General features: G+C 46.2%; 1 long non-coding RNA gene across 1 annotated transcript; it reads right to left on the bottom strand.

Annotated features, from left to right (window-relative positions):
• Nucleotides 1-1177: 1177 nt before the first annotated feature.
• On the bottom strand, nt 1178-18466 carry LOC109314761. Its single transcript, XR_002102368.1, has 3 exons — nt 17506-18466; nt 15821-16008; nt 1178-1827 (listed from the first exon to the last, which is right to left on the bottom strand). It is a non-coding gene; the product is annotated as an uncharacterized LOC109314761 (long non-coding RNA).
• Nucleotides 18467-22067: the final 3601 nt, after the last annotated feature.

Raw genomic sequence — 22067 nt, 5'->3', positions numbered from 1 at the left:
CACTGACTGTGAAATTCAAGGCCTAGCTACTCCCAAGCCCATCAGAGCTTCTATTTCTCCACCCCAAACCTAACCAATCGCCTGTTGAGTGGATTCTAAGATTGAAAATCAGATGAACTGAGAGTTGTATGATGAGGGGGTCTGGTGTCACACATAGAGATCAAAAATGCTAACTTATGACCAACTGTTAGTGAAAAACACAAGCTTTTAGGCACCAGTTTTTGTTCCTGTTCAGTAATGATTTCTGTCCTGCATCCCTTCCTGCCCCAGATATTACTTAAAAATTAAACATATTTTTTCCTTTTAAAAATAAGTAACACATCGTGTACAGGCTTGTAATATGAAGAGACCATTCAGATACCCTGGGTGCATCTACATGTGTGCTTTATTGGGTGCGTCTACATGTGCAATTAGTTGCAACTAAATTTAATGTGCAGTAAGTGATTTTTGGAAGGTGTCTACACATTCAAGGATCTGGCACTAAACTTAGTGCCAGGTTCCTCCAGCCCTGTCATGCTCCTCTGCGGTCAATGAGGGGAGCTCCAGCCTCTAGCCCCAGCTGCCAGCACTTGGCAGCCATCTTTAAAACACATCCATTGCATTTTAAAATCGGTACCTCGGCTGGACCCACACCCTCATCAAGTGCACCTTTGGCCACATCAGAGGCCATTGGAGGTCCCTCACGACACATCTCAAAGTGGCTGAGAGAAAACTCCCCTAGGTCAAGGTAACAGTCTGTGTGCTGCACAACATTTGCAAGGCCTAGGGAGAGTTATTCAGGGAGGCCTGGGCAAAGGCCGCACACTGGAGTGTAAGCCCTCTTGCCCCTCCCTTGCCAACACACGGAGCTCCCTTCCCCCTTCCCCTCTCAACCAATACAGCCTCCTCCCACCACGTTCCCCAACAAACCAAGCCCCTCCACCATCCTCCCCAACCACCAACAATAAAAATCCCTCTCCCTAGTGTCAAAACTATTTACAAGACTCTCAGTCTCTGTGAGTCCCAGAGCAGAGGGCCATGGGGTGGGGGTGCATAGGGGGCAGAGTCTAGGGGTAGGCGGCCAGCACTCGGGCCTCAGGCCATTCCCCTGTGGGGCAACCACAGTGGGTGGCAGAACTATCCTGCATCAATGGCAGATGGTGCTTCCCAAGGGTGGGCAGCTCCTGCCCTGGCTGCCCAAGTACAGGGCCAGCATCCCCTCTCAGTGCCACGCCTGGCACCTCTGAGACCTCAGGTGCATGGTGTCAAGGCAAGCAATGTGGCCAGGCCCAGGCAGGTGGCAGGGGACCCAGGTTGGGGACCAGGCCAGGGGCTTCTGAAGGCAGGAGGCATCAGAGAACTTACTCCCAGGCAGCCCAGCCAGGGGCCTTCTGCGGGGTGGCAGGCAGCTGCCAGGAGCCCTGTAGGGCCAGAGACAGGGACCAGGCAGTGCAGGGCATGCACACAACCACCAGGCCCAATGTCCAGAGTCAAGCAGTCATTGTCCATGGCCTCTACTGCCCAGCCCTGGATGGCCACTTGCTGCCTGACCAGCTCAATCCACTTCCACTCCAGGGCCTCCATCATGACCCAGTGCTCCCACTGTGCCTAGTCCCATGTGTCTTCCCCAGGCAGTCTCCTGGGTAATGTCCTCTTCCCGTTAGGCCTGCACCCATGCCTCCTGCTCCTCCACTACTGCTACCAGCTGTTGGAGCATGAGGGTCTGATCTTGAGTCCACTGCTGCAAAGGCTGGAACATGCAGTGGGTCCCATCACTGGGTGGTGGTGACCTGGAGCCCACATCCCTGCTGGGGCCTGTGGTGTCATTCCTATGTCCAGATGCTGGCCCTACAGAGGCAAGAGACAGAGAAGCCTTTTGTGAGAGTTTGCAACAGCCAGAGATAAGATGTTCTGCACCAGGGGCTGTGCGCTGCCCTGTCTCAGCTCGGGGGTCGGCTGTGCACAGGTGCCCAGGAACCAGGGTAAGTCTGACCCGGCAGGCCTGCTGGGCTCAGGTGGCTGCCAGCTGAGCCTCCCATCCCCACTTGCTCCCCTGGGGCCAGTGGGCCTCTGGGTGCTGGCCACAGGCAGCCTGCCTCCCCCACCCGCTTCCCAGGGTTCATCAGACCAGGGTCCTGGCAGTACTTGCTGCTGCTGCTCCAGATCCTGCTGCCTCCCCCAGCCTCCTGCAGGCCAGCCACTCTGCTCTGCTGCCACACAGCCCATGGTTCCTGGGCTCAGGGTGCATGGGGCTCCCAGGCAATTGGGGTGAGGGGCTGGCTGCACCCCACCATCCCCATTGAGGACCACTCCAGGAAGACACCCCTGGGCCAGTTCCCTCCCATGCTGCCGCTGTGCCCCAAGCATGCCCCCGTTGCATGTGCCCAAGGAGGTGCATAATGAACTGTTTGTACAGGCTGAGAGGTAACCAAGCCATTATGCCCTGTTGGTCCTGATCTTCCTGGTGCCCCAGGCACACCTGAAATCCTGGTTTGGCATGTGGGGGGCAAGCCTGTGCTGCCCTGTAACCTCTGCCACTGTCTCGAGGGCTACCTGTGGCAGTGCTACACGTTGCTGCCCCCCATTGCTGAGGAGGACTTTGCCACTGGCACTGAAGCCTTCCTCAAGGTGAGAGAGGCCCATATCCATCTGGCTGTGGTAACACAGACTGCTTAATAAAATTTTGAACTGTGTCCTGCCTCTCTGCATGCCCTGCCAACCAGGGACCTGCTCTACCCTGGCTCAGACTGCTGCTTTCCTGGGTGCATATGTGGCTGCTGTGCCCAGGAGCAGTTTCCTCCAGTTCAAACAGCACTGGAATTTATGGTGTCACATTAATTGGATGTGTTGATGCACTCCCAAGATCTTTACGAGTACAAAGGGAAAGAATTTTTTTTGGCCCTACCTCCCTGATATTCTGGATAGGTAAAATCCCAATAGCATAGGGATTTCCATGGGGCCAGGTTTTAGAACAAAATCCCAGTGCATACAGAGTCAGGGTAATAAGAGGACAGTAAAACTCTTATGCTGAAGAATAGTATCTTCTGGAGTCCCCTAAGAGATTCTGGACCAATCATTACGAATTCTTGGTGAACTCAAACATTCCCAAACATGGCAGACAATGGCTTGTTCTGAGTTGGTGATGTCACTGGGTATTTAGAGAAACATTTAAAATTGACTTCATGATACAAAAATTAGCAATTCTGCCTAGGCCTAGGCAGTAACTTTATTTGAGCCAAACAATACTATTAGGATTCTTTTTTACATAACTTTAGTATACTTGTGCGTCAGCCTGTTTGATGCAGTATTCTTCATCTACTCCCAAGGAACGTTCTGAGGCTATGAGGTGCTGATAATCTCCATACTGAAACCACCTCCAAGGCCTCATTGCCACAAACTGTGATAGCCCTATTTATTTTATACTGGATGATTGAATCAATAAGGTGCATTGTAAAAATTCTCCCTGAGCTGAGCACTTTTTTCCTATGGATAGTTATTTCCATTTTTCATACATCAACTTAATTTATTTCATCTGAAATCATAACATGAAAGCAAATGTGCTCAGAGGTAATATATTTAAAAAGCATGTGGCACTTGGAGACTACCATGTGATGCAAAAACTTTGGCCACTGTTTAGAATCAGAACCTGGAAGGTGAGGAACACAGGCACCAGAACAAAAAAGCAATTAAGCCCATGCTTAAGTTTAAGCACATGACTTGCTCTATAGACGCTAATAGAACCATGTAAGTATTGTTCTGGATCAGGGTCAGCATCCCTAGCATCTTACATAAACACTTCTGCAGCGTAGAAAGGGTTCATCTATAATTACATTGAACTTTAATTAACAAAACCTAAATAATATAGCACTTAAAATGATCTGCCATCCTCAAGGCAACTATTATAAGCATACTAGAGTTTCCTTCCACTGTTACTATGCCTGGAACATCCTGCCTTATCCAACCTACCCTGCCATGGCCCTCTATTTTAAGGCTCTTCTCAGCAGCTCCTTCTTACATGTAGATTCAAAACAATTCATATAAACTCAGATGGGATCACTACTTAATGCAGTGACTTCTCACGTGACTATTATCTCAATGTGTTCTCTCCATCTTAACCCTTCTTTATCTTCCATGTATGTTATTTCCTCCCAACATAGTGCCATTTAGATTGTAGATAAATAAAGGAAACTTTCTACTTGTGTTCTGAAGTTTCACAATATCTGTGGAACTATATAAAAATAACAGGGAGGTGGTATTTAAGATGCCATGCATAACAACAACGGCTTATGTTTGGGACAGCTTGAACCTCTGCATGAACTAAGGAACAACGCTGTTCATACATTTAAGTTATTACTCAACCTCTGAGCAAAAGAACAGCACTTACATATGATAACTATGCCATTATCACAGACACTGGGTGCATCTCAGCATTAGCTGCTGCAATCATAGCACCTACAATTGTTCCTAAAACACACTCCATGTCGACATGTTGACAGAAATTGCAAGCTTCTCGCGTTGGCTGTGGAATTAACATGTGCCCACTGTATATGCCCTTAGACATAGTTATGGAAGGTACAAAAATGGCACTTCGGGGAATGTGTCGGACAATTCAGTTCAGTGACTACACTGACACAGAATAATCAGTGGCCTTCGGAGATTTTCAGGCAACATAACTGGAATATATTAACTATGGGACTAAAAATGCACCCCATGATATACTGGTTGATATTATACATACATGAGTAAACACTTTGATTTGAAAGGGAATACACAAGTCATGCCAGGGAAGTTTCAAGTTTGGGTTTCGACTCTGAACAGAACTTTCTCTTAATTAAAATCTTATCTAATAGAAACAGGGCAATATAATCACTGAATGGAAGGAAAATTTCCAGAAACAAATGGATATACACAACATTGTGTGTCTCATATTACTTAGTGACTGCTGTTAAAAAGATCAACGTTCATCAACAGTCGCAGCACAAAACTGGCATTTAGGAAAATACCAGTGTTTCCGATTACAGTATAGGAAAGTCCTGTTGAGCTGTGCAAGAAATGTCGACGTTTAAAATGGCAATTTCTCTGCACCCTTTCCTCTGGAAAGATTGCCAGCAATGCCGTACAGAAGGAGCATATGCAAACACAGTGGTTCTTATAAGGAATTTACTTGCGCAAATCTGCCATTAAAAATCCAAAGCAAATGTGATGTGAATGTAATGTGTGTAAGAGCAGAAGGAACCAAGGGGCAGTCTGCAGAGCTGTGATGTCTGTTCATTTGGACTGCAAATCCCACAAGGGATGGGGGGCAAGAGAAAAGGAAGAAGAAGCTTGAGGCTGGAGTAAGGAGAAGAGACAGCAGTGAGCAGGTGACACATGGTCAGCCCTACACAGGAGTGGGCAGGGAAGTGGGAGTCTCACTGGCTTAGTCAGCCAGGGCTGTGGGCTGATGGAGCAGGGCTCAGACTCGGGGGCAGCTGCAGGCTGCTGTTTAAGCGCTGTAGGGACTAAAGGCTTTTTTGGGGACACCTCTGGAGGTGTGCTGGGGGGAACTAAGGTTCCAAGTGTATGTTACCACCATATTGATGTTTCTTACCTTTTACCTGTTCCCTCCCTTTGGCCTGTTGGCTTGTAAGCCTAACCCCTATGATTTTCTATATAAAAGCGGGAACTCCCCCTTGCTTCATGTGCCAGTTTCTGGGGCACAAGTTGATTTTCACTACATATAAATGATGCAAAGCCCAGGGATGATTAACTTTGCTATTGGCTGATTGTAACTACTTGAAGACCATAATTGTAGCATCTAGAGGTGCCTATACACATGGTGATTCACACGCTAATCAGAATGCATCAGAGCAGACTCAATTAATCAGGTATCCTTTCTGTGTTCTAATTAGAGCACTCCAGCATGTGTATAAGCCCCTGTGAGTTTTAAAATGGCCACTGGGGTGCTTTATCTCAACCTCATCAAAAGAGGTTTATATAAAGTTCCCCATGGCTAATTTTAAACCTGCAGGAGCTTAATACACACAACAGTGAGGTGTTTTAATTAGAGTGGCTCTCTGGGAACCACTCTAATTAAAACACCCCCACCCCCGAGCATGTGTATAAGCAGCCTAGGTTCTTAACACTATGCCCCAGTCAATAGGCATGAAACAGAGACAAAGAAGAAAGTTGTGGATGCGGAGCTAATAGTACTTTGTTATCAATAGCAATTAGCAAGGATGACCACTGTAGTATGTTTGTATATGGGAATAATTTGCCAATATTGTCTAAATAAAATTCAGTAATAACTCAATGGCTGGATCCCAGAAGTAAAGAAAAATGTTTCAAATCTTAGTATTTACACAATGGCAGGTTTAACTGACAAAAGACTTTAGGAAGTGGCCCTACAAGCTTGCAAATTTATGAAGAACATAGTCTTTAATGAGTCATTATTTTTAGGGTACCATCTTCATTTATTTAAACACCAGGAAGTTGGCTTTTCTAGCTCCAGAACCTACATGTGTACAAATGAGATGGGAACTCAATAGTATACATCCAATTGTGAATGGTTTCACTTCAAATATCCTACCTGAGCGAATCTAAATATGCCCTGGTGAGCAGCAACTTTTTTTCTTTTTTAATTAATTTAAAAATTCAAATATCTATTAAGAGAAACCATCTTTCAGCATTTACCTGGATATTTCAGATCCACTATTACAATTTTACCATCAGAATTTGTACCAAGCTGTAGAAAAAAAAGTCTCTTTTTGTTAAGGAGCCTGAATGAATGGGATAGAATTTTGTGAACTTTTCTTCATGATTTATTTTTGTATCGTGTTTATTCTGAACAGGATTGTGCCTGTGATGTAATACACAGCTTTCCTGAAGTGCCTCTGTTATTTTAAAAGCAAGTAGAAGGAAAGAGAACAGACAGGAAAAGGGTTAGACTGCTGTAGTCTTGGTTTTGCAGTGTGTGGTAATTACATTGAAGAATGTGTGACTCACTTTGGTAGACTACTGCATGTTACTAAAGTGGAGGTTTGGCAGGATACTGGACAACTGCTGAAAGATATAACGTTGGTTTCCCCAGTATGACCCATCACTTTGCCCTCTTGGTGTTTCAAAGGTCTTTTTTTAGCAGGGTCCCCCAAGAAACCATTTTTTTTTTAAATTTAGAGCAAGCAATTCAATTCAAATCCTACTACATTGAAATTATAGGATGCAGATCAGCTGGCTTTTTCAAAACAGTATCTTGGTTTGCTTGCAAAACTGTTTCCTAAGAATTGCATCTAAATCTGCATACAGTCTTCCTGAATGGAGCCAAGATTGCATTAAAACTACTGAACACTAAACCAGTTCTGTGACGTGCAGTATCACATTTGGATTACGTAATACGGACCAGAGAAAACGCTTTCACTGCAACAGCTTAGAAAACCATTTCATTATCCAACTATTGAGATGAAGCCAAACACACTGGAAGACGTACAAGTTACAATAACACTAATTAGCCCCGTATGGCCAAATTCTTCTCTCAGTCATACTGCTGTAAATCTAGAGTTATGTAACACAGGGGTGACCACCCTACGGCATCCCTGCCAGAAGCAAACAGCAGATCAGGGAGGAAGCAGGGAGAGCAACAGCAGATAGGGCAGAGAGCAGAGCAACAGATCAGGCAGGGAGCACAGGGCAGAGAGCAGAAAGCAGAGCAACAGATTAGGCCAAAGGGGATGGGAATGGCACTTAGGGAGGGTGCAGGGCTTATTTTGTGGCATGCTTCCCAAAAAGGTTGGCCACCACTAACATAGCACATTGGAATTATTCTGGATTTACTCCAATGTAAATGAAAACAGAATTTGAACTTGATTGCATTGTAGAATAATTTGTATTGGGGTGATTTGTGAGAGGAAAGAGTCCATAGTAGTGATTAGAGCCAGGGCCCAGTATCAGGAATTTGAATTTGCCAGTTTTAAGTGTGTGATGCTGACTGAACGTCTGCACATCTCACTTTATATCTGTAAAACAGATTTTAAATTAATTAATTTTCCAAGAGAGACACCATGAGCATGATTAATTTGTATCACACACTTCCAAATCCTCAGATTCAGAAAAAAACCCAAACCTGCACTGGGTAAATGACTCTGGGCAGATTGTAATGAGGTAAGAAGACTAGTCGGGGAGGCACTAAGATCCCGGAAGGGAGGGGAGTTGGGAGTCCAAGAAGAATGGTCATTCGTTAAGGAGACGATCCTCCAAGCCCAAAGTGTGACAATCCCCACGTGGAACAAAGCGAGCAGGAGTGCTCAAAAGCCCCCATGGGTCACCAAAAGCATCCACAAATGCCTCAAAGCCAAAAAAGGAGGCATACACCCAATGGAAGGGAGGGGCCATCACCAAGGAGGATTATACCTCCTTGGCTCGAGATTGTAGGGGGGCTATTAGGAAGGCTAAGGCAGAGATGGAACTGGGACTAGCAACCCGGATCAAAGATAAAAAGAAGTCCTTTTTTAAAACAAAGGGGGTAAAAAGAAGGTGCCAAATAATGTGAGGCCTCTGCAGGACATGCTTGGTAATCTGGTGGTAGCACCAGATGACAAAGCTAACCTCTTTAACAGATTCTTTGCTTCCATTTTCCCACTGGGGTTTTGGACAGACCTAGGGGAGGCGCAGCCAGGCCCAGGGTCAGTAAGGACCTAGTCAGGGAACTTCTGGAGGGACTAGATGTATTCAAATCAGCAGGTCCTGATGATCTCCACCCCAGAGTGCTTAGGGAACTGGCAGAGGTCATTGCAGGACCCCTGGCACAGCTTTGTAAGCACTCGTGGTGCTCTGGTGAGGTTCCTGACAACTGAAAAAGTGCCAATGCGGTCCCCATTTTCAACAAAGGGAGGCAAGAGGACCCAGGAAACTATAGGCCCGTTAGTCTTACCTCGGTCCTGGGGAAGCTCTGTGAGAAAATTATCCAGGAGCACATCTGCGAGGGGCCAGCAGGGGAGTTTATGCTCAGGGGCAATCACCACGGATTCATCAGAGGCAGGTCCTGTCAGACCAACCTGGTGGCCTTCTATGACCAGGTCACAAAAGCCTTGGACGCAGGTGTCGTGTTGGATGTAGTCTTCCTGGACTTTAGGAAGGCCTTCGACACTGTCTCTCACCCCATCCTCATTTAAAAATGAGGCGTCTGTGGTGTCAACACCTACACAGTCAGATGGGTCACAAACTGGCTGGAGGGCCACATCCAGAGTGTGGTGGTGGATGGATCATTTTTGACCTGGAGAGATGTGGGCAGTGGGGTTCCCCAGGGCTCAGTCCTCGGGACCACACTGTTCAACATCTTCATCAGCAATTTGGATGAGGGGATGATAAGCATCTTCTTCAAGTTTGCAGATGACACTAAGATGTGGGGAGAAGTGAGCATGCTAGAAGAGAGGGACAGGCTACAACTAGATCTGGACCAGTTACAGAGGTGGGCAGATGAGAATAGGATGGGTTTCAATACAGACAAGTGCAAGGTGCTGCACCTGGGGAGGAAGAACCAGCAGCATACCTACAGGCTGGGGAACTCCCTTCTCGTCAGTGCAGAGGCAGAGAAGTATCTTGGAGTCACTATTGATTCCAAGATGAACATGGACTGCCAATGTGGGGACACAGTCAGGAAAGCTAACCACACTTTGTCATACATCCATAGACGCATCACAAGCAGGTCCAAGGAGGTGATCCTCCCCCTCTATGTGACATTGGTCAGGCCCCACTTGGAGTACTGCATCCAGTTCTTGGCACCGCACTTCAGGAGGGTTGTGGACAGCATCTAGAGGGTCCAGAGGAGGCCACTCGCATGATTAGGAGGCAGCAGGGCAGGCCCTACGAGGAGAGGCGACGGGACCTGAACCTGTTCAGCATCCACAAAAGAAGGCTGAGAGGGGATCTGGTGGCTGCCTATAAACTTGCCAAGGGGGACCAACAAGCAATGGGAGAGTCCCTGTTCCCCCGAGCACTACCAGGGGTAACAAGGAACCGGTCATAAGTTGCCTGAGAGTAGATTCAGGCTGGATATCAGGAGGCGTTACTTCACTGTCAGAGCGACTAGGAGCTGGAACCAACTTCCAAGGGAAATGGTGCTCGCCCCTACCCTGGGGGTCTTCAAAAGGAGGCTAGACAGCCACCTAGCTGGGGTCATTTGATCCCAGCATCCCTTCCTGCCCATGGCAGGGGGTCAGACTAGATGATCAGCTTAGGCCCCTTCCAACCCAGCCAACTATGAAATGCTAAAAAGGATTTTTACAGATCATGACAGTAAGGGGCTGAACAGGGAAACTGTTTACACCGTTACCAGAAGGATTGTTTGTGAAACTTTCCATTCAGTTCAAGGATCCAGTAGATAAGCCTAATGAATGTCCAGCAGTAGCTGAGATTAGTTTTAATTTTAAAATACCTTGCTATACTAAGCAATCATTACTTTGTGTGTTGTTTGCTTTGTTGCAACTTCTTTTTTTGTTTAATACTTTTAAATGCAAATGCATAAACTAGTGACAATAAAGACAAACCACTAAATGGCTAAAAAATGGCTAAATGGCTAAAAAACTAGTGTCATCCCTAGCGTCTGCCTCCGGGAGTGAGGAGATACGTGGCATCAGGGCTGGGGAGTAGAGCAGTTTCCCAGTGCCAACAGAGCCCGCACCAGCCCCCAGCCCCACCTCACATGTGCAGCATTAATAAGTTTGTGCACGGCGTGATTTTAAAGTGTGCCCAGCCGCGCACATGTGCAGCTTGGAGGGAACCTTGACCACTGGATGCAGCAGGAACCAGACTGGCCCAGACGGCACTGCTCCTAGCCAGCTGAGAATTGCAGGGGCGGGCTGGCGTCTGCTGCATCTTGTGGCCAGGAACCATGTGGTGCTGGAGCGACCAGCGGGGGGAAGGAGGGGAGCGGTGGCAGCAGCGGGCAAATAGCTGTGGCAGGCGGGGAGAAGTGGCAGCGAATGGGCAGACAGAGCACAGTGACAGCTAGGCGGGAGCGTGGGGCCCACGCAGTGTGCCAGGGCCAGCAGGGCTCTGTGGAGCCAGGCCAGGCTGTGCCAGCTGGGAGAGGGGGAAGCTGGCCCGGCTCCATCAAGCTCTGCCAGCCTAGCCCCATGCTCCTGCCGCCCCACTGTGGCCCCTGCTGGCCCTAGCCCCAGCATACCAGCATGGACCCGATGCTACTGCCTGGCTGTCACTGAGCTCTGCGTGCCCACCCATTGCCCCTTCCCCCTGCCAGCCATTCTGGCACCACGTGGCTCCCAGCTGCAGCACCGGGACCGCAGCAGCTGGCTCAGTCCAGCCCTGAGGACTGGGGCAATTGCTCGCAGTCCTCCCCTGCCTCCCCCATCTCCCCTTCTTATCTAAATTTCCCTGCTGCACAGGGAGTCAGGACAGCCCCAGGATCCAAGGCCAGAAGCCTCTACTCCACACAGGACTTCTAGCTAGAGGTGAAGGGGGCGAGGCCGCCAGGCCTTGCTTCTGCAGCCCGTTGATCCTGCCAGCGGTTTCCCCTGAGTCCTACTGCCTGTGGCTTCTGTCAACTTGACACGTAGCCAGAGGCAGGTATATTCATTTTTAAAAATTTTGGGGGGCTCTGCGGGCCAGATAGACTGGCCTGGTGGGCCAGATTTGGCCCATGGGCCATATCTTGCCTGCTCCTGCTTTATCTCCTTTCTATGTATGGGACCTCTGTTGCATTTCTGATTTCTGTGCTAAAAAAATATCAGTTCTGCTCATTTTTCTGGCTACCACCCAGATTTCTACATGAAACACACGGACTGCATGTGCGTGCCCAAGTACTGGGGTACACAAGGTGACGATCTGATTCGAATTGCTATTTTGATGCAAAAGTCACGTTGCATTGGAAGGATATGCCTCTTTCATTTCATTTTATTTCTCTGGATTTATAAACACGAAGAACAAAACTGAGAAGGCATGCAGATCACTAGTGATTGTGGTGTATAGTCCTACTGACTCTGTAGGCTTGAGTAAGGGATTTTCAATCTGGCTCTAAAAAGCATACGTGTTCGCAGTGCCCATGGCATACCAGGGACTTTAAAATATGCAGATCAAGAAAAAGCAGCAGCATAAATGAACTGAAGAGACACCTGACATTATGAACCTTAGTGAGCAGGCCAAGCAAATTAAAAGCTAAAATTACTTTTCCAACACAAGTCTTGGCAGTCTCCCTAGTTTTCAGCCATCTGTTGCAGGAGAAGATATGCTTATCAGCGTGTACTGAAGGTCAGGAGATTCAGGCTATTTAAGACTAAAGTGAGAAGCTAATCCCAAAGCTGCAGTGGCCTCCACAGGGAATGGCTTTCCATCAGCCTATCTTCATGCTTATGATACAAAGTGAACAGAAATCTTTTCTGTAATGTCAATGGACTTTGGATCAGGTTCTATATATAAACAGAGCTCCAGCATAACTATTTCTACTGACCTCAAATGTGTTGGTACAGTATAGAGAAAGATTTTATGGTCTTTCTTTGTTATGATTTCTTCTATTAGCTTTCTGTTGAGTGCTACGGAAGTTTATGGCCATTTTACAGATGGGTAAACTGATCTATTGAGAAAGTCATGATCACATAGGGATGCCAGACCCAGAATGGAATCCAGGAGAGAGAGATTCCTTCTCCACTGTTGCACACACTTTCCTACATTTTATTACTGCTATACTGTGATCACAGACCAACCAGGCCTACAGCACATGCCTACTCTCTTGTAATACCTGCAGTCTGATTTATCCGCAGTGCCACTGAGTGCTTTAACTTTCATAGGAGATTATTGTTGTAGAAATATGGCTTGCATATGTTCATGCTGGAAAGCTGTTTTTCTTCACATCAGGGGCTCTTGGTTTTTTTTGAGTGTGTGAATCAAGAAGACTAAGTACAGTTCAGGTTCCAAATATCCTGAAAATGTGCCTATTTGGCCTGCAGGGCAAAATCTCTAACTGCTGATTCTGAAGTCAATGGACTTACACCACTGATACACTGGGCTCACAGCAGGCAACATCCCTGTGCACATTTGAGTCTGAAGCAGAGCAAAAGGAGAAAATCCTTTTCCAGATAGTTCTTTCTATGAAGCACTTTCTGATGCAATCGGCCCTGCTGTGCCCACTGCCCTTCCAAGCTTGCCCTTCCCACTCTCTCTCCTCTCACTCTCGTATTCATCCATTTGGGATTGGCTTTTGTTGTTGTTCTTTCCCCCTTCCAGATATTAGGCATCAGTAAATGTAGGATTAAGTTACTTTATGCAGTGTCTACCTCCCTCGTGCTGGCAGGGGTGTGCTCACAAGCCTAGCTAGCTTCTTGCTGCTGCAACGAATGCGTGGAAGAGAAAGTGCTGCTGCATAGGAACATGATCTCAATAAATTTCATAGAGGAAAGAGCATGCAAACTGCCAGTGTTTTCCCCTCGGGGCAGCCATTGCATACAGTGCTTTTAACCCTCAAAGTCATTTTATAGCCATGTTGATGTCTCATCTCCATTACCCCTAAAAGGTCCTTTTATTCTTAAAAAAAAAAATCAGAGAGAGAGGGATTCTGGATCTGATGCAGGGATTCTGGATCCGGTGCTGGGATCAACTGGCCAGTCAAATCCCATTTCCAGTCAATTCCCATTTCGCCACAGGTTTCTGATACAAAAAGCAGGTGCAAAATGGTGTGATTAAGTTCTCTGACATTTGTGCTGACTCCATAACACGTTCACCCTGGACTGCACTCATGCATCTGTTAGACGCTTGTGGCACATACTTTCCTAAACGGATGCTGAAGCCTTTCTGTGAACTGAGCTTCAGTGGGAACTGCACATTTGGAGTTGGACCACTAGTTGCAATGTCAATCCCCAAGTAGCAGGGTTGGGCTGTAGACACATGCTGGGATGAAGGAAGCGGGGAGAAGGTAGATATTTTCTGTTCTTTGGCCCAAAGAATCACTCTGTGGAGACCTTTGGCTGTTGTAGTGACTGTATGCTTTAGTCAGCTCTGTACAGACAGAAGACAGGGTGATCCAGGCCCTGACAGAGCTTATCCTGCTAGCTGTACTTCACCCTTTTCTGGGCCTCCTCTGCACCCCATGCCCACCCACACCTAATATACTATTGCTAGATGGAATTCCCTGATTTTGTTATCAAAAGCCTAACTGTTAGGGTCTTCACCCTTGGTAGCAGTGGCAGGAGAGTGGCAGCAGGGGTCGGGCTGGCTGCAGCAGTGCTGCCATTCATATGCCCCATTCAAGGGGGCTCCTGGGTCTGGTTTTCTGGTTGCCCACCCCTCATTACACTACTGCTTACCATGACTGCAACACATACCTGAGCACTGTTCTGTCTGGGTCCGTAGTAGTAGAGAGATGGATTAAGAATATAAAACATCTCATTTGTACCAAGTTTTCCAGATGGCACTTTAGCAGCATGCAGTACAAGAGGTAGGAAGTAGCTTCTACTAGTATTGCATCTTTCATTATTTCCTTCTCCTTTGGGGCTAGGGACAGACATTCAAAAATCCTGAGCCTGAATTGATTCAACCTTTGCAGATTAGTCTCACCTGGCTAGGCTGAACTGGTTTATAACCATACAGACATTCCCTCTGGACTAAGCAAATGCAGGCAGATGTCGAAGCCAGGGGGCGATACAGCAGCCCTCCCTTCCCTTTCATAGTGTTGAGCTGAAGTGGGGCATGGCCAGGCCCTGGAAGGACACTCTGGTTAGGGAGGGGTTCTCCTCCCTCTTGCTGCTCCTGACCAGGGAAGGAGCCAGCAGGGAGTTGCACAACACTTAGTTACACAGCAGGGAGTCACACAGGAAGTAACACAGCATTTAACACCCCATCAACAAAACAAACGCCTCTCTCTTTAGATCAAGCTCTTTGTAAACAGCTTTTTCCAAGGAAGGAAAGGAGGGATGTTACCAACCTGTCAATTAGCTCCAAAAAGCCCTAAGCAGACACTGTCCTGTCTGCCTGTGTCCTGTCTGCCTTACACAGACACCTCTCAGTGTTCGCTAGCATACCATATGCTGGCTAGTCCGTGCAGTGGGAGAGGGGAGGGGGACTCCCTGCTTGAGCAGGGAGTGGGAGGGAGGAGCAGGGGGAAGCCAAACAGAGGGGCACAGCCAGCCTGGCTCTGCAGCAGACAGCTCCACCCAGGGCTGCAAAGCATCTGGGATGCTGGGGGACTCTGGTTTAAGTTAAGCCAGGAAGGAGACTGGGACAGACATTGCAGAAACTGGCTTAAGCCAAATCAGTTAAGTTGAATGCTACATTCAACCAAGTTTATCTCAAACCAGTTTCAGCCATTTTCAAACTGGTTTATGTGCACTGAACATCTGTTCTGTTACAGATTTAAACTAGTTTCTGATCACTTAAACCAGTTTATGTGTAATGTCTGTCCCAAGCCTAAGGGATCGCAAGGCATGTGAGAAAACAGAATTGAAAGTACAAAGCAAGTGTTTTCATTGGATTATATGCTCATATACAAATCACACTCAAAGCTGTTGTCTCTTATTCTTTGTTACTCCCCTCTTTCATTATTTTCTCCTTTTCTTTATTTTCAGTACTTCTTTAGAAGCACTTTTCTTTACTTCATATATTTGGTCTTTGTCTCTCTTTCCTTTTGTTCTTTCTCTGAAACTTGTCTATTTAATATTTCTTTCCCACTGCTTTTTGATATTTGTTCCTTTGTTTTAATTTACCCATCCTAATTTGCTACTTTCTGGTTTCCGCGTGTAGTTTTTTAATTGATTATTGACTTTATTATTTGTAGCACAGTAGCCACCAGGACCATCTTGCATTAGTAACAAAGCAGATTTAAAACAAAAATATGCATTTCCACTGGATTTTTTTATCCTACCTGATTTATTTACTAGCCTGTTTCTCTTTGCTGGTTGAGATGTGTCCTGGTGGACTCAAATCAACTAGTGGATCCGCATTACAGGAAGTTCACAGAAGCTTTCAAAATCTTTGCTTTCATCAGGGCTTCATGAGGTAAGATGATCTAAACAGTTGTGCAAAGTATGAAGCATCTTCAAACCCCAAAGTCTGTAACACAAATGAGGATTTCTATTACTCCTACACTTAAGCTTACCATGTTGCAATATCAAGCTGTAAAGGCAAAAATGCATTAATAGTTTTGGGTGATGGATTCAGCAAGCTGGATCAGGCCTTCATTGGCTTCTTCAGACTTAACTACTCAGTACAAATGTCAAATCTACAGGAGCCATTTTTTCCTGCATCAGGATGCAGCGTGTGTTGATGCACAGAGAGGAAACTTCTGTAAATAAGTGACCCTTCATAGATCAGCCTGTACCTGGTCTAACGGATCGCTGGCAGGCCTTGAATTTTCTTAGCCATGGGTTTCACCCCTGCTTAAGAATTCATAGCTGATAGAAGGATCAAAATAGAAAAAAAAAAACCACATCCATCTCTCAGGGGCTTTCATCTTTTTCAGGCCTTCTCCAACTACTGGTGAGTTTTTGTTTCTTAGCTTGTTTAAAAATATTGAATCTTTGAGCTTTGGGGCGGGGAGGTGGGGTTTCACAATATTCCCATGCCATGTTTCAGTTAGGGAAGACTTATATAAACAGCACAAAGCAAATGTTTGCCATTACTTTCCAATCAACATGAGGGGAAATGGAGCAAATATTTGGTGCACAGAACTTGCCTTCTGGAGAGATGCCTACGTGACCTTATGCAGTGCTGTGCCAGCACACCTAATTGAGGCTAGGTACAGGCATTACACTTTTACTGATATAAGTGTTCATAAACTGGTCTATACCCCTAGGAGAACATAATTTTGGCATATGTTGACTGGTTTAAAAATGGCAGAACTTGGTTTAAGAGTTGCCCACCCCTTCCACCCCCCACCTAAGGGTGAACGTGTGTTCTGTTCACTACTGATCAAAGTTACGCCATTTACAGAAAGCCATGTAACTTAGATTGATTCCACCTCAGGCTTTTTGAATGTCTGTACCTAGCTTAAATGATCTAGCTCAAGTACTGGGAACACGGTTTGCTGTGCAGGGCTAACTGGCCTGACCAGGACATTATGCTAATGCAGCTATTTTATGCCATGTCATTTTGACTCCAAATGTGCCTCTCATGCAACTGTCACATCACCCCACTGGAAACTGCCTAAAAAGGCTCAGCAGTTTCAACCACTACCACTGGCCCATAGCATTATGGCTGAGCAGAAGCAAAGGCTCCAAAAGGACCCCAAAAGGGATATGCCTGCACTCCTCCTGTAGACACACCCAATAGTATCAGACTCTTTCAATACTAATGTTAATAATCCTATTGCAACCCAGACTCCAGACACCAAGGAAGGACTTACACAAGGCTGGGCTGCCCCAGCTAGACTGCTGCAAAATTTGAGTTTGTTATTGTGTGAAGCCACAGGTTCAGCCACCCTTTGGGTATGCAGGTTATGACTAAACTGCCATCTAAAAAAATTGGCATTGCTCTTTGAGGTTGAAAAGAATTCTGAACATTTAACAAAAAGGAGGAAAGAGAGAGAAACAGGGAATTATAAAAGCCAACCTGCCGAACATTATTTAGCACTGACACATGCTTCTCAGATGAGCAGACATCCACATGCCATGTACTGTGTATCTGTAAATAAATCAGTGGTTAGGAGATAATACAACATTAAAGAGAGGTAGTTGGCTGCATGAGTCTGACGTCAGGAAGACAGCTGGGTAGATTTGCGCCTGGTGAACTAACTAAATCAAGAGCTACATAAGTTTCATAAGCAGCAGCTTACTTTATCGGATGCAGAGAAGGGACTACAGGATGAGGCAGCACAGGCTTTACAGATCATCAGAACATGTTGCTGCACTCTGCAAAGTGCTTCTTCTAGCAGCTCTTTACATCAGGCCTGAAAAGTGAGCAGAAAAAGTGCAATGGGATGTGAAAAACTCTTCTTCTGAAGTGCCCTGCTCTCCAGACCAATGGAATGCCAATTTCTGTCAGCCCTCACACATGAGTGCAATGAAAGGAAAGAGAGATGCTTACCTTACCCTGTTGTATGTGCAAGAGCCATGCAGAATTCTGCTCACTACACTGCTTGCCTACAGGTAAAGGCCCAGCCACTTAGTTGGGAGTATAGTGAAGTCCAAAGCACTGTGTGCACTTCCCCTATGGAGCATGGAAGCCTGGGTACATTGCCTCAGGGGGAGGGGGCAACTTTACACTATTTACTGCAAGCTGAGTGCAAATTACTCAGTCTATACCAGAGGTAGCCAACCTGTAGCACATGTGTTATAAGGGGCAAAGGAAGCCAGTTTGTGGAATGTGGCAAACTGGGCAAGAGACAGGCATCACATTGGCACATAAGATAGGATGCAGAAAGCAGAGCTGTGGATGGGCAGGGAGCAGAAAGCAGAGCAGCCAATCTAGTTGGAGAGGAGGGTTAGACTGGCACTTAGGTGCTAGGGACAGACATTCAAAAAGCCTGAGCCTAAATTGATTCAATCTTTGTAGGTTAGTTTAATCTGCAAAACTTGAATTGATCTGGAGGTGGATAGACATTCCCTTTTCATTCCAGAAATGCAGGCACATGCCTACAGTGGCTCAGGCTAGAAGCCAGGGACTGCTAGAGCAGCCCTCCCTTCCCTTCCATATTGCTGAGCTGAGGGGGCGTGGCCAAGCCTCGGCAGGACACTCTGATTAGGGAGGGGTGTAAACTCCCCACCCTGCCTGCACTGTCTCATGCTTTTCCCCGCTGGCTGCTCAAGGGGCAGGAGTGTTGCCAGATCCCAGCCCTGGGCTAGCACTCTGAGGCAAAGCCGGGGTGGGCAGTGCATGCATCTGTTGGTGATACTGAAGTTTTCAACCTCCCTCTCCATGTCCTGTCTGCAAACCTGACAGGGCTGTAAACCCACCAAGGAGATAATAAAACCACAGTATTATCAACCCTTTAGCAAAACAAAAGCCTTTCTCATTAGTTCAAGCTCTTCTTAAGCAGCTTTTACCAAGGAAGAAATGGGGGGACATTTCCAGCTGACCTGTTGATTAGTTCCAAAAAGCTCTAAGTGGACACTGTTCTGTCTGCCTGTCCCTGTGAAATCGGAGACACACACATGGACACCTCTTAGCATTAGCTAACACAGCACACATGGGTGACTGGTGCCTCCTGAGTCGGAGGGGCACTTGCTCCCCCAGCAGCCAGTCACCCCTGTGCACCCCCTACACATTGCCACTGACAGCACATGTCTAGGATCCATAGGGCTGGGGTCTGTGCTGTGGGAGACAGGAGGGTGGAGGGGGGACGGGGAATCACTGTTTGAGCAGTATCCAATGAGGGAAGCTAGGCAGACCCTGCTGTGCCTGCAGTCTCCCCCAGAGCTCTGGCTAGGGAGGAGAGGGGCAGGGACAGCCTGTTTTCTGGAGTAGAAAACAACCTAGCCCAACCCAGCCCAGCAAAGCATCTGGGATGCTGGGGGACTCTTGTTTAACTTAAACCAAGAAGGGGTCTGGAATAGACATCGCATAAACTGGTTTACCCCAAATCAGTTACATCTCATACTACATTCAACCAGGTTTATCTTAAACCAGTTTCAATCATTTTGTAACTGGTTTATGTGCACTGAACTTATGTTCTGTTACAGGTTTAAACCAGTTTCTGATCACTTAAACCAGTTTATGTGTAATGTCTGTCCCTAGCCAGGGAGGGTGTGGGGCTCATTGGTGACATGCCTGCTAAAAAGTTCGGCTTCCACCAGCCTATGCCATAAAGACAGACAAAGGAAACAAACATACAGCATGTCACTGCAGCCACTGTGTAATAAGAAACTTCTTGTGTCCTGGTCATCATTTTAGTTTTAGCAGAAGTAGTATGAATTTGATTTGTAGCAATAGTACTCGCATGCCTTACAGTCATGCCTCCAAGATTTCAACTCAGATCTAGGTTGCAACACACTAGGCACTGATCTAGTTAAGTTTCCTTGAACTGCCTAAATATTTTTAAACATCCAAACACCTGCTGAACTACACTGTATCTGTTTGATATGTTTTCCAGTAAGAAAGAATAGAAATCAGAGCAGATAGCCATATGCAGAACATTAATTCAAAAGATAATGGGAAAAACTTTGCAAGGGGGAAATTCAATTCACCTTAACAACAAGGAAGCTGTTTTTTACAGTGACACCTGAAGCGCCCAATACTCCACTCCTGCAGAATTAACTTCTGCATACAATGGCCATGGTGTTTTGTCAGGAAATGAACGATTTTTGAGGGAGATTGGCCAACAAGTTACTTAGCCTTGGCCCCCAGGAGGATTTGTATCTCATCAGTGATCACAATGTCACTGACTCAGTGTTCCTGTTAAAACCAGTAAATCACCATAGTGATAAGGCATCTTAGGGAGGCGGGGGGGAAACAGTCCCTTTTTGTCAAAGGTGACCCACCACATAGTTCTATTTACACTATAGCTTGCATTACACCTAGAGGACACAGAACAAAGCACAGCCTGATATTATCTCCTTTGGATTCATAATTTCCATGGAAACCTTTTTTCTTTTCTTTTTTTTTAGTTACCTATGATGAAAAAACCAAAGAGGGGAAAAGCATGCACTTGAACACACTTTCACTTTGTATTTATAATGTTCCTGTTTGCTGCCTACCCGGCAGCAGTTATATCCTTGTTATACTTTATGGCAAGTATCCAAAAAATGTTTATCTTCCCACAAAAAAAGCGAGCAACTGCTTTCACTGCTGACACTAAGTCAGCTCCTGCCAAGGTGGTTAGATAAGGGGCATCTATACAGCCACTGCTTGGATATATCAGAGATCAAGACTTCCTTGTGCTAGGCATTGGTCAAAAGCATATTCAGATGCAAACCCTGCCCCAACTTGCTCACAACCTAAGGAGACAGATGGAGAACAGAGATTAAATGATGTGTCTAAAATCAGACAGAAAATCTAGGGTGGAGTCAGGAATCTGGTGCTGCAGGCATAAAACCAGTCCACTCCCCCCCCCCCCTTTATTATGGGCCAGCTTCAGCTATAAAAACCATGCAAATGTCTCATACTCGGCAAAGCAAATAATGTCTGTTGTTTCAGAGGGGGGGAAAAGGTGTATGAATTTAATGTTATAAAGACACAATGTTCTTCTACATGAATCAACATCCAAGGGAATAGGCACCCTTGGGATCTAGAATGTAGGTAACCCAGGGGAAAAATACTGTGGAGTTGGCTACACTAAGAATAAAACAGTTAACCTTTCAAAAATCACATCCCATTCACAGTGAGGTAGAACAATAGGCTTGAGCTCTGCACCTCCTCCCTTTAAAAGTCAATGGCAACGCTCCCATTATCGTCAATGAGAGCAGGGTCAGGCCACTAATGGGTACATGTTAACACAGGCTGTAATGGTTTAATTCTAAGATCAAAAGGGAATCTTTTCATACAAAAAAAAAGATTGTGCAGGCACGGATTAGAATTCTTGCCTGTAGCTGCCCTGGTTGGGTTACAATGCCATGAGGATCAGCCGATCAGAACAACACAAAGCAGGAGGCTGCAGGAAGGGCTAGGAGCGAATGTATTAGAACTCACACAGAGCGAATTCATTTGCCCAGGTTTGTTATTATCGCTGAATTATTTGTTTGGAGGGACTTGTGGGAGTTGCACATTTTTGCACTGTTAAAAACAGCGTTTCACTGGCACCTCTCCTTTAGAGTAATAAAGTGGGGGGAGTCATTTGTCCTTTGCAAAGAGCTGTGTTCAAAATTCTCTTTTCTATATGGACAATGAACCCTGTTGAGTGGCCTGTCCCTAGAGCAGATCAGAAAACAGAACACAAGCTGTGGGAATTACTTGTTTTTCATTAACGCTTCATTTTGATGAAAGTTTTCCTCCCCATTTCTATCTGTCCGTAATAACAGGTCTCCAGCAGGAGTGATTCTGTACCTCCACGTGGCTCCCATCCAGCAAAGCACTTACACCTATGCTCAGCCGTGAGCGTGCGAGTAGTCCCATTGAAGCTAGTGTTAAGTACATGTGGCTTTTCTGGAACCAGAACCCACATATGCACCCTGCGAGCCCAATCTTTGCTCATATGAATATTCACAGTGAACTTCTTTTAGGATTCTTCTATGCTTAAA

This window comes from Crocodylus porosus, unplaced genomic scaffold (genome assembly GCF_001723895.1).
Source record: "Crocodylus porosus isolate Cpor-Errol unplaced genomic scaffold, CroPor_comp1, whole genome shotgun sequence".
NCBI lineage: Eukaryota > Metazoa > Chordata > Crocodylia > Crocodylidae > Crocodylus > Crocodylus porosus.
The sequence above is the reverse complement of the archived record's forward strand: the minus strand, read 5'-3'. Positions and strand labels throughout refer to the sequence as shown.